The sequence below is a fragment of the Drosophila takahashii genome, unplaced genomic scaffold, assembly GCF_030179915.1.
Source record: "Drosophila takahashii strain IR98-3 E-12201 unplaced genomic scaffold, DtakHiC1v2 scaffold_71, whole genome shotgun sequence".
NCBI classification, from domain to species: Eukaryota; Metazoa; Arthropoda; class Insecta; order Diptera; family Drosophilidae; genus Drosophila; species Drosophila takahashii.
This window is the reverse complement of record NW_027221750.1, coordinates 12,813-21,376: the sequence shown is the minus strand read 5'-3', so window position 1 is coordinate 21,376 and position 8,564 is coordinate 12,813. Positions and strand designations below refer to the sequence as shown.

The window sequence follows — 8,564 nt, the reverse complement described above, 5'->3', positions numbered from 1 at the left end:
AATATAATAAAAACTTATAGAAAGAACAATATATAGTGAAAATTGTGTTATAAAAAAGTTGTACTTTTTCTTTAACATCAATTATAAACTTGTTATATTAGTGGCGAAACAAGTAAAAATTAAAGAACGTATACGAATGCCATATAAAAATGGCCGTATTCGAATTAAAATAGAATTATTTCACAAAGCAAAAAAAAAATATTGAATTAAAATCAATATTTAAGAAAAACCGAACATATAAAATGGAAATAAAATCTATTATATTTATATTACTAATTTCTATTCAAAAAATATGAATGAAATATGAACGAAAACATTATTCTGGTTGATCCTGCCAGTAGTTATATGCTTGTCTCAAAGATTAAGCCATGCATGTCTAAGTACACACGAATTAAAAGTGAAACCGCAAAAGGCTCATTATATCAGTTATGGTTCCTTAGATCGTTAACAGTTACTTGGATAACTGTGGTAATTCTAGAGCTAATACATGCAATTAAAACATGAACCTTATGGGACATGTGCTTTTATTAGGCTAAAACCAAGCGATCGCAAGATCGTTATATTGGTTGAACTCTAGATAACATGCAGATCGTATGGTCTTGTACCGACGACAGATCTTTCAAATGTCTGCCCTATCAACTTTTGATGGTAGTATCTAGGACTACCATGGTTGCAACGGGTAACGGGGAATCAGGGTTCGATTCCGGAGAGGGAGCCTGAGAAACGGCTACCACATCTAAGGAAGGCAGCAGGCGCGTAAATTACCCACTCCCAGCTCGGGGAGGTAGTGACGAAAAATAACAATACAGGACTCATATCCGAGGCCCTGTAATTGGAATGAGTACACTTTAAATCCTTTAACAAGGACCAATTGGAGGGCAAGTCTGGTGCCAGCAGCCGCGGTAATTCCAGCTCCAATAGCGTATATTAAAGTTGTTGCGGTTAAAACGTTCGTAGTTGAACTTGTGCTTCATACGGGTAGTACAACTTACAATTGTGGTTAGTACTATACCTTTATGTATGTAAGCGTATTACCGGTGGAGTTCTTATATGTGTTTAAATACTTGTATTTTTTCATATGTTCCTCCTATTTAAAAACCTGCATTAGTGCTCTTAAACGAGTGTTATTGTGGGCCGGTACAATTACTTTGAACAAATTAGAGTGCTTAAAGCAGGCTTCAAATGCCTGAATATTCTGTGCATGGGATAATGAAATAAGACCTCTGTTCTGCTTTCATTGGTTTTCAGATCAAGAGGTAATGATTAATAGAAGCAGTTTGGGGGCATTAGTATTACGACGCGAGAGGTGAAATTCTTGGACCGTCGTAAGACTAACTTAAGCGAAAGCATTTGCCAAAGATGTTTTCATTAATCAAGAACGAAAGTTAGAGGTTCGAAGGCGATCAGATACCGCCCTAGTTCTAACCATAAACGATGCCAGCTAGCAATTGGGTGTAGCTACTTTTATGGCTCTCTCAGTCGCTTCCCGGGAAACCAAAGCTTTTGGGCTCCGGGGGAAGTATGGTTGCAAAGCTGAAACTTAAAGGAATTGACGGAAGGGCACCACCAGGAGTGGAGCCTGCGGCTTAATTTGACTCAACACGGGAAAACTTACCAGGTCCGAACATAAGTGTGTAAGACAGATTGATAGCTCTTTCTCGAATCTATGGGTGGTGGTGCATGGCCGTTCTTAGTTCGTGGAGTGATTTGTCTGGTTAATTCCGATAACGAACGAGACTCAAATATATTAAATAGATATCTTCAGGATTATGGTGTTGAAGCTTATATAGCCTTCATTCATGGTGGCAGTAAAATGTTTATTGTGTTTGAATGTGTTTATATAAGTGGAGCCGTACCTGTTGGTTTGTCCCATTATAAGGACACTAGCTTCTTAAATGGACAAATTGCGTCTAGCAATAATGAGATTGAGCAATAACAGGTCTGTGATGCCCTTAGATGTCCTGGGCTGCACGCGCGCTACAATGAAAGTATCAACGTGTATTTCCTAGACCGAGAGGTCCGGGTAAACCGCTGAACCACTTTCATGCTTGGGATTGTGAACTGAAACTGTTCACATGAACTTGGAATTCCCAGTAAGTGTGAGTCATTAACTCGCATTGATTACGTCCCTTTGTACATACCGCCCGTCGCTACTACCGATTGAATTATTTAGTGAGGTCTCCGGACGTGATCACTGTGACGCCTTGTGTGTTACGGTTGTTTCGCAAAAGTTGACCGAACTTGATTATTTAGAGGAAGTAAAAGTCGTAACAAGGTTTCCGTAGGTGAACCTGCGGAAGGATCATTATTGTATAATATCCTTACCGTTAATAAAAAAATTTGTTAATACAAATTTAATACAAATTACCAATATATATATATATATACATAATAATTATAATAATAATTATACCAAAAATATGATCTTAAAAGTAAAAGATCAAATAAATTTCGAACAAGCAAATCGAAATATTGTAATAATATAATATTATTACAAATAAATTAAATAGAAACAAACATAAAATTCGAACAAGCAAATCGAATTATTAATATAATAAAATATATTTTATATATTTATTATAAACTTTTGTGTGTATATGGACCATAATATACACGCGTTGCGAGATGTATTGGCCAACTAATTTGATGATGATCATACATTGGATAATGCAACAACCTAAAATATACAATGTTGTACCTGGTTTCAGGTTAATGTTTTATATAAAATTATCAATATATATTAACAAACAAATGCCATTACAAATAATACTTTGATATATATTGTTTATATAAAACTAAGACATTTCGCAGCATTTATTTTAGGTATATAAATACATTTATTGAAGGAATTGATATATGCCAGTAAAATGGTGTATTTTTAATTTCTTTCAATAAAAACATATTTGACCAAATTTAAAACCAATATTATAAAACTCTAAGCGGTGGATCACTCGGCTCATGGGTCGATGAAGAACGCAGCAAACTGTGCGTCATCGTGTGAACTGCAGGACACATGAACATCGACATTTTGAACGCATATCGCAGTCCATGCTGTTATGTACTTTAATTAATTTTATAGTGCTGCTTGGACTACATATGGTTGAGGGTTGTAAGACTATGCTAATTAAGTTGTTTATACAAATTTTATAATAAAATTTTATAAGCATATGGTATATTATTGGATAAAAATAATTTAATTATTTTATTCATAATATTAACAAATATATGAAAAACATTATCTCACAATAGTAATTAAACTTTGAGAAAAACGAAGAGGAATATTTTCTTTTTCAATCAAATAATACTGAGAAATGTCTAGCATAAAATATTATCTAGAATTGTCTCTTATTAATGATTTGAAATATGAAAAACGTTGACAATATTATTATTCTTCGTTAATTCGTTACAAATAAATGCCATTAATATATATATACGTCAGCTTTAAACGAATTTAATAAAATGTTTTATCATTATATATAAAGAATTAATTGCAAATAAAAGTTATATACAACCTCAACTCATATGGGACTACCCCCTGAATTTAAGCATATTAATTAGGGGAGGAAAAGAAACTAACAAGGATTTTCTTAGTAGCGGCGAGCGAAAAGAAATCAGTTCAGCACTAAGTCACTTTGTCTATATGGCAAATGTGAGATGCAGTGTATGGAGCGTCAATATTCTAGTATGAGAAATTAACGATTTAAGTCCTTCTTAAATGAGGCCATTTACCCATAGAGGGTGCCAGGCCCGTATAACGTTAATGATTACTAGATGATGTTTCCAAAGAGTCGTGTTGCTTGATAGTGCAGCACTAAGTGGGTGGTAAACTCCATCTAAAACTAAATATAACCATGAGACCGATAGTAAACAAGTACCGTGAGGGAAAGTTGAAAAGAACTCTGAATAGAGAGTTAAACAGTACGTGAAACTGCTTAGAGGTTAAGCCCGATGAACCTGAATATCCGTTATGGAAAATTCATCATTAAAATTGTAATATTTAAACAATATTATGATAATAGTGTGCATTTTTTCCATATAAGGACATTGTAATCTATTAGCATACCAAATTTATCATAAAATATAACTTATAGTTTATTCAAATTAAATTGCTTGCATTTTAACACAGAATAAATGTTATTAATTTGATAAAGTGCTGATAGATTTATATGAATACAGTGCGTTAATTTTTCGGAATTATATAATGGCATGATTATCATTGATTTTTGTGTTTATTATATGCACTTGTAGGATTAACAATGCGAAAGATTCAGGATACCTTCGGGACCCGTCTTGAAACACGGACCAAGGAGTCTAACATATGTGCAAGTTATTGGGATATAAACCTAATAGCGTAATTAACTTGACTAATAATGGGATTAGTTTTTTAACTATTTATAGCTAATTAACACAATCCCGGGGCGTTCTATATAGTTATGTATAATGATATTTATATTATTTATGCCTCTAACTGGAACGTACCTTGAGCATATATGCTGTGACCCGAAAGATGGTGAACTATACTTGATCAGGTTGAAGTCAGGGGAAACCCTGATGGAAGACCGAAACAGTTCTGACGTGCAAATCGATTGTCAGAATTGAGTATAGGGGCGAAAGACCAATCGAACCATCTAGTAGCTGGTTCCTTCCGAAGTTTCCCTCAGGATAGCTGGTGCATTTTAATATTATATAAAATAATCTTATCTGGTAAAGCGAATGATTAGAGGCCTTAGGGTCGAAACGATCTTAACCTATTCTCAAACTTTAAATGGGTAAGAACCTTAACTTTCTTGATATGAAGTTTAAGGTTATGATATAATGTGCCCAGTGGGCCACTTTTGGTAAGCAGAACTGGCGCTGTGGGATGAACCAAACGTAATGTTACGGTGCCCAAATTAACAACTCATGCAGATACCATGAAAGGCGTTGGTTGCTTAAAACAGCAGGACGGTGATCATGGAAGTCGAAATCCGCTAAGGAGTGTGTAACAACTCACCTGCCGAAGCAACTAGCCCTTAAAATGGATGGCGCTTAAGTTGTATACCTATACATTACCGCTAAAGTAGATGATTTATATTACTTGTGATATAAATTTTGAAACTTTAGTGAGTAGGAAGGTACAATGGTATGCGTAGAAGTGTTTGGCGTAAGCCTGCATGGAGCTGCCATTGGTACAGATCTTGGTGGTAGTAGCAAATAATCGAATGAGACCTTGGAGGACTGAAGTGGAGAAGGGTTTCGTGTGAACAGTGGTTGATCACGAGTTAGTCGGTCCTAAGTTCAAGGCGAAAGCCGAAAATTTTCAAGTAAAACCAAAAACGCAATATATACAAATCAAGCTAATATAATATACTTGAATAATTTTGAACGAAAGGGAATACGGTTCCAATTCCGTAACCTGTTGAGTATCCGTTTGTTATTAAATATGGGCCTCGTGCTCATCCTGGCAACAGGAACGACCATAAAGAAGCCGTCGAGAGATATCGGAAGAGTTTTCTTTTCTGTTTTATAGCCGTACTACCATGGAAGTCTTTCGCAGAGAGATATGGTAGATGGGCTAGAAGAGCATGACATATACTGTTGTGTCGATATTTTCTCCTCGGACCTTGAAAATTTATGGTGGGGACACGCAAACTTCTCAACAGGCCGTACCAATATCCGCAGCTGGTCTCCAAGGTGAAGAGTCTCTAGTCGATAGAATAATGTAGGTAAGGGAAGTCGGCAAATTAGATCCGTAACTTCGGGATAAGGATTGGCTCTGAAGATTGAGATAGTCGGGCTTGATTGGGAAACAATAACATGGTTTATGTGCTCGTTCTGGGTAAATAGAGTTTCTAGCATTTATGTTAGTTACTTGTTCCCCGGATAGTTAGTTACGTAGCCAATTGTGGAACTTTCTTGCTAAAATTTTTAAGAATACTAATTGGGTCAAACCAATTAGTTCTTATTAATTATAACGATTATCAATTAACAATCAATTCAGAACTGGCACGGACTTGGGGAATCCGACTGTCTAATTAAAACAAAGCATTGTGATGGCCCTAGCGGGTGTTGACACAATGTGATTTCTGCCCAGTGCTCTGAATGTCAAAGTGAAGAAATTCAAGTAAGCGCGGGTCAACGGCGGGAGTAACTATGACTCTCTTAAGGTAGCCAAATGCCTCGTCATCTAATTAGTGACGCGCATGAATGGATTAACGAGATTCCTACTGTCCCTATCTACTATCTAGCGAAACCACAGCCAAGGGAACGGGCTTGGAATAATTAGCGGGGAAAGAAGACCCTTTTGAGCTTGACTCTAATCTGGCAGTGTAAGGAGACATAAGAGGTGTAGAATAAGTGGGAGATATTAGACTTCGGTTTGGTATCGTCAATGAAATACCACTACTCTTATTGTTTCCTTACTTACTTGATTAAATGGAACGTGTATCATTTCCTAGCCATTATACGGATATATTTATTATATCTTATGGTATTGGGTTTTGATGCAAGCTTCTTGATCAAAGTATCACGAGTTTGTTATATAATCGCAAACAAATTCTTTAATAAAACGGTGCATTTATGTATTTTTGATTTGAAAATTTGGTATAACTCCAATTACTCAGGTATGATCCAATTCAAGGACATTGCCAGGTAGGGAGTTTGACTGGGGCGGTACATCTCTCAAATAATAACGGAGGTGTCCCAAGGCCAGCTCAGTGCGGACAGAAACCACACATAGAGCAAAAGGGCAAATGCTGACTTGATCTCGGTGTTCAGTACACACAGGGACAGCAAAAGCTCGGCCTATCGATCCTTTTGGTTTAAAGAGTTTTTAACAAGAGGTGTCAGAAAAGTTACCATAGGGATAACTGGCTTGTGGCGGCCAAGCGTTCATAGCGACGTCGCTTTTTGATCCTTCGATGTCGGCTCTTCCTATCATTGTGAAGCAAAATTCACCAAGCGTTGGATTGTTCACCCATGCAAGGGAACGTGAGCTGGGTTTAGACCGTCGTGAGACAGGTTAGTTTTACCCTACTAATGACAAAACGTTGTTGCGACAGCATTCCTGCGTAGTACGAGAGGAACCGCAGGTACGGACCAATGGCACAATACTTGTTCGAGCGAACAGTGGTATGACGCTACGTCCGTTGGATTATGCCTGAACGCCTCTAAGGTCGTATCCGTGCTGGACTGCAATGATAAATAAGGGGCAATTTGCATTGTATGGCTTCTAAACCATTTAAAGTTTATAATTTACTTTATAAACGACAATGGATGTGATGCCAATGTAATTTGTAACATAGTAAATTGGGAGGATCTTCGATCACCTGATGCCGCGCTAGTTACATATAAAAGCATTATTTAATACAATGACAAAGCCTAGAATCAATTGTAAACGACTTTTGTAACAGGCAAGGTGTTGTAAGTGGTTGAGCAGCTGCCATACTGCGATCCACTGAAGCTTATCCTTTGCTTGATGATTCGATAATAAACATAAATTTAATTGTGTTTATTTTGTTTGGCTTTTTTAAGTCAGAATATATATATATATAAAATATATATATATAAAATAATAATTATATTTAAATAAATTTTATTTAAATATATTTAACAATGGTAGCCATATGTATCGTCATCCTATTAGTGACGCGTATAAAAATATTCTAAGTCCGAACATGCAAATAAGAGACATATGCAAGTATATGTACTTCTTAAGGTAGCCAACTGAATCGTCATCCTATTAGTGACGTGTATACAAATATTCTAAGTCCGAACATGCAAGTAAGAGACATATGCAAGTATATGTACCTCTTAAGGTAGCCAACTGAATCGTCATCCTATTAGTGACGCGTATACAAATATTCTAAGTCCGAACATGCAAATAAGAGACATATGCAAGTATATGTACCTCTTAAGGTAGCCAACTGAATCGTCATCCTATTAGTGACGCGTATAAAAATATTCTAAGTCCGAACATGCAAATAAGAGACATATGCAAGTATATGTACCTCTTAAGGTAGCCAACTGAATCGTCATCCTATTAGTGACGTGTATAAAAATATTCTAAGTCCGAACATACAAGTAAGAGACATATGCAAGTATATGTACCTCTTAAGGTAGCCAACTGAATCGTCATCCTATTAGTGACGTGTATAAAAATATTCTAAGTCCGAACATACAAGTAAGAGACATATGCAAGTATATGTACCTCTTAAGGTAGCCAACTGAATCGTCATCCTATTAGTGACGTGTATAAAAATATTCTAAGTCCGAACATGCAAGTAAGAGACATATGCAAGTCAATGTTCCTCTTAAAATAGATGATTGAATCGTCATCCTATTAGTGACGTGTATAAAAATATTCCAAGTCCAAACATGAGTTATATGGATATGAAAATAATATTAAGTTCTAGTATGGATATGAAAAAAATGAGTTATATGGATATGGGAAAAATAACAAGTTCTAGTATGGATATGAAAAAAATGAGTTATGTGGATATGGGAAAAATAATAAGTTCTAGTATGGATATGAAAAAAAAATGAGTTATATGGATATGGAAAAGAATACAGAGTTCTAGTATGGA

The 8,564-nt window shown here is 35.8% G+C and overlaps 3 non-coding genes across 3 annotated transcripts; all 3 read left to right on the top strand.

Moving 5' to 3' along the window:
* The first annotated feature begins 318 nt into the window (after nucleotides 1–318).
* Nucleotides 319–2,308, top strand: LOC138914664 (small subunit ribosomal RNA). Its single transcript, XR_011420479.1, has one exon. It is a non-coding gene; the product is annotated as a small subunit ribosomal RNA (ribosomal RNA).
* A 623-nt stretch (nucleotides 2,309–2,931) lies between these two features.
* On the top strand, nucleotides 2,932–3,110 carry LOC138914662 (5.8S ribosomal RNA). The gene has a single exon (XR_011420477.1). It is a non-coding gene; the product is annotated as a 5.8S ribosomal RNA (ribosomal RNA).
* Nucleotides 3,111–3,508: 398 nt separating this feature from the next.
* Nucleotides 3,509–7,465, top strand: LOC138914659 (large subunit ribosomal RNA). The gene has a single exon (XR_011420476.1). It is a non-coding gene; the product is annotated as a large subunit ribosomal RNA (ribosomal RNA).
* The last annotated feature ends 1,099 nt before the right edge of the window (nucleotides 7,466–8,564 follow it).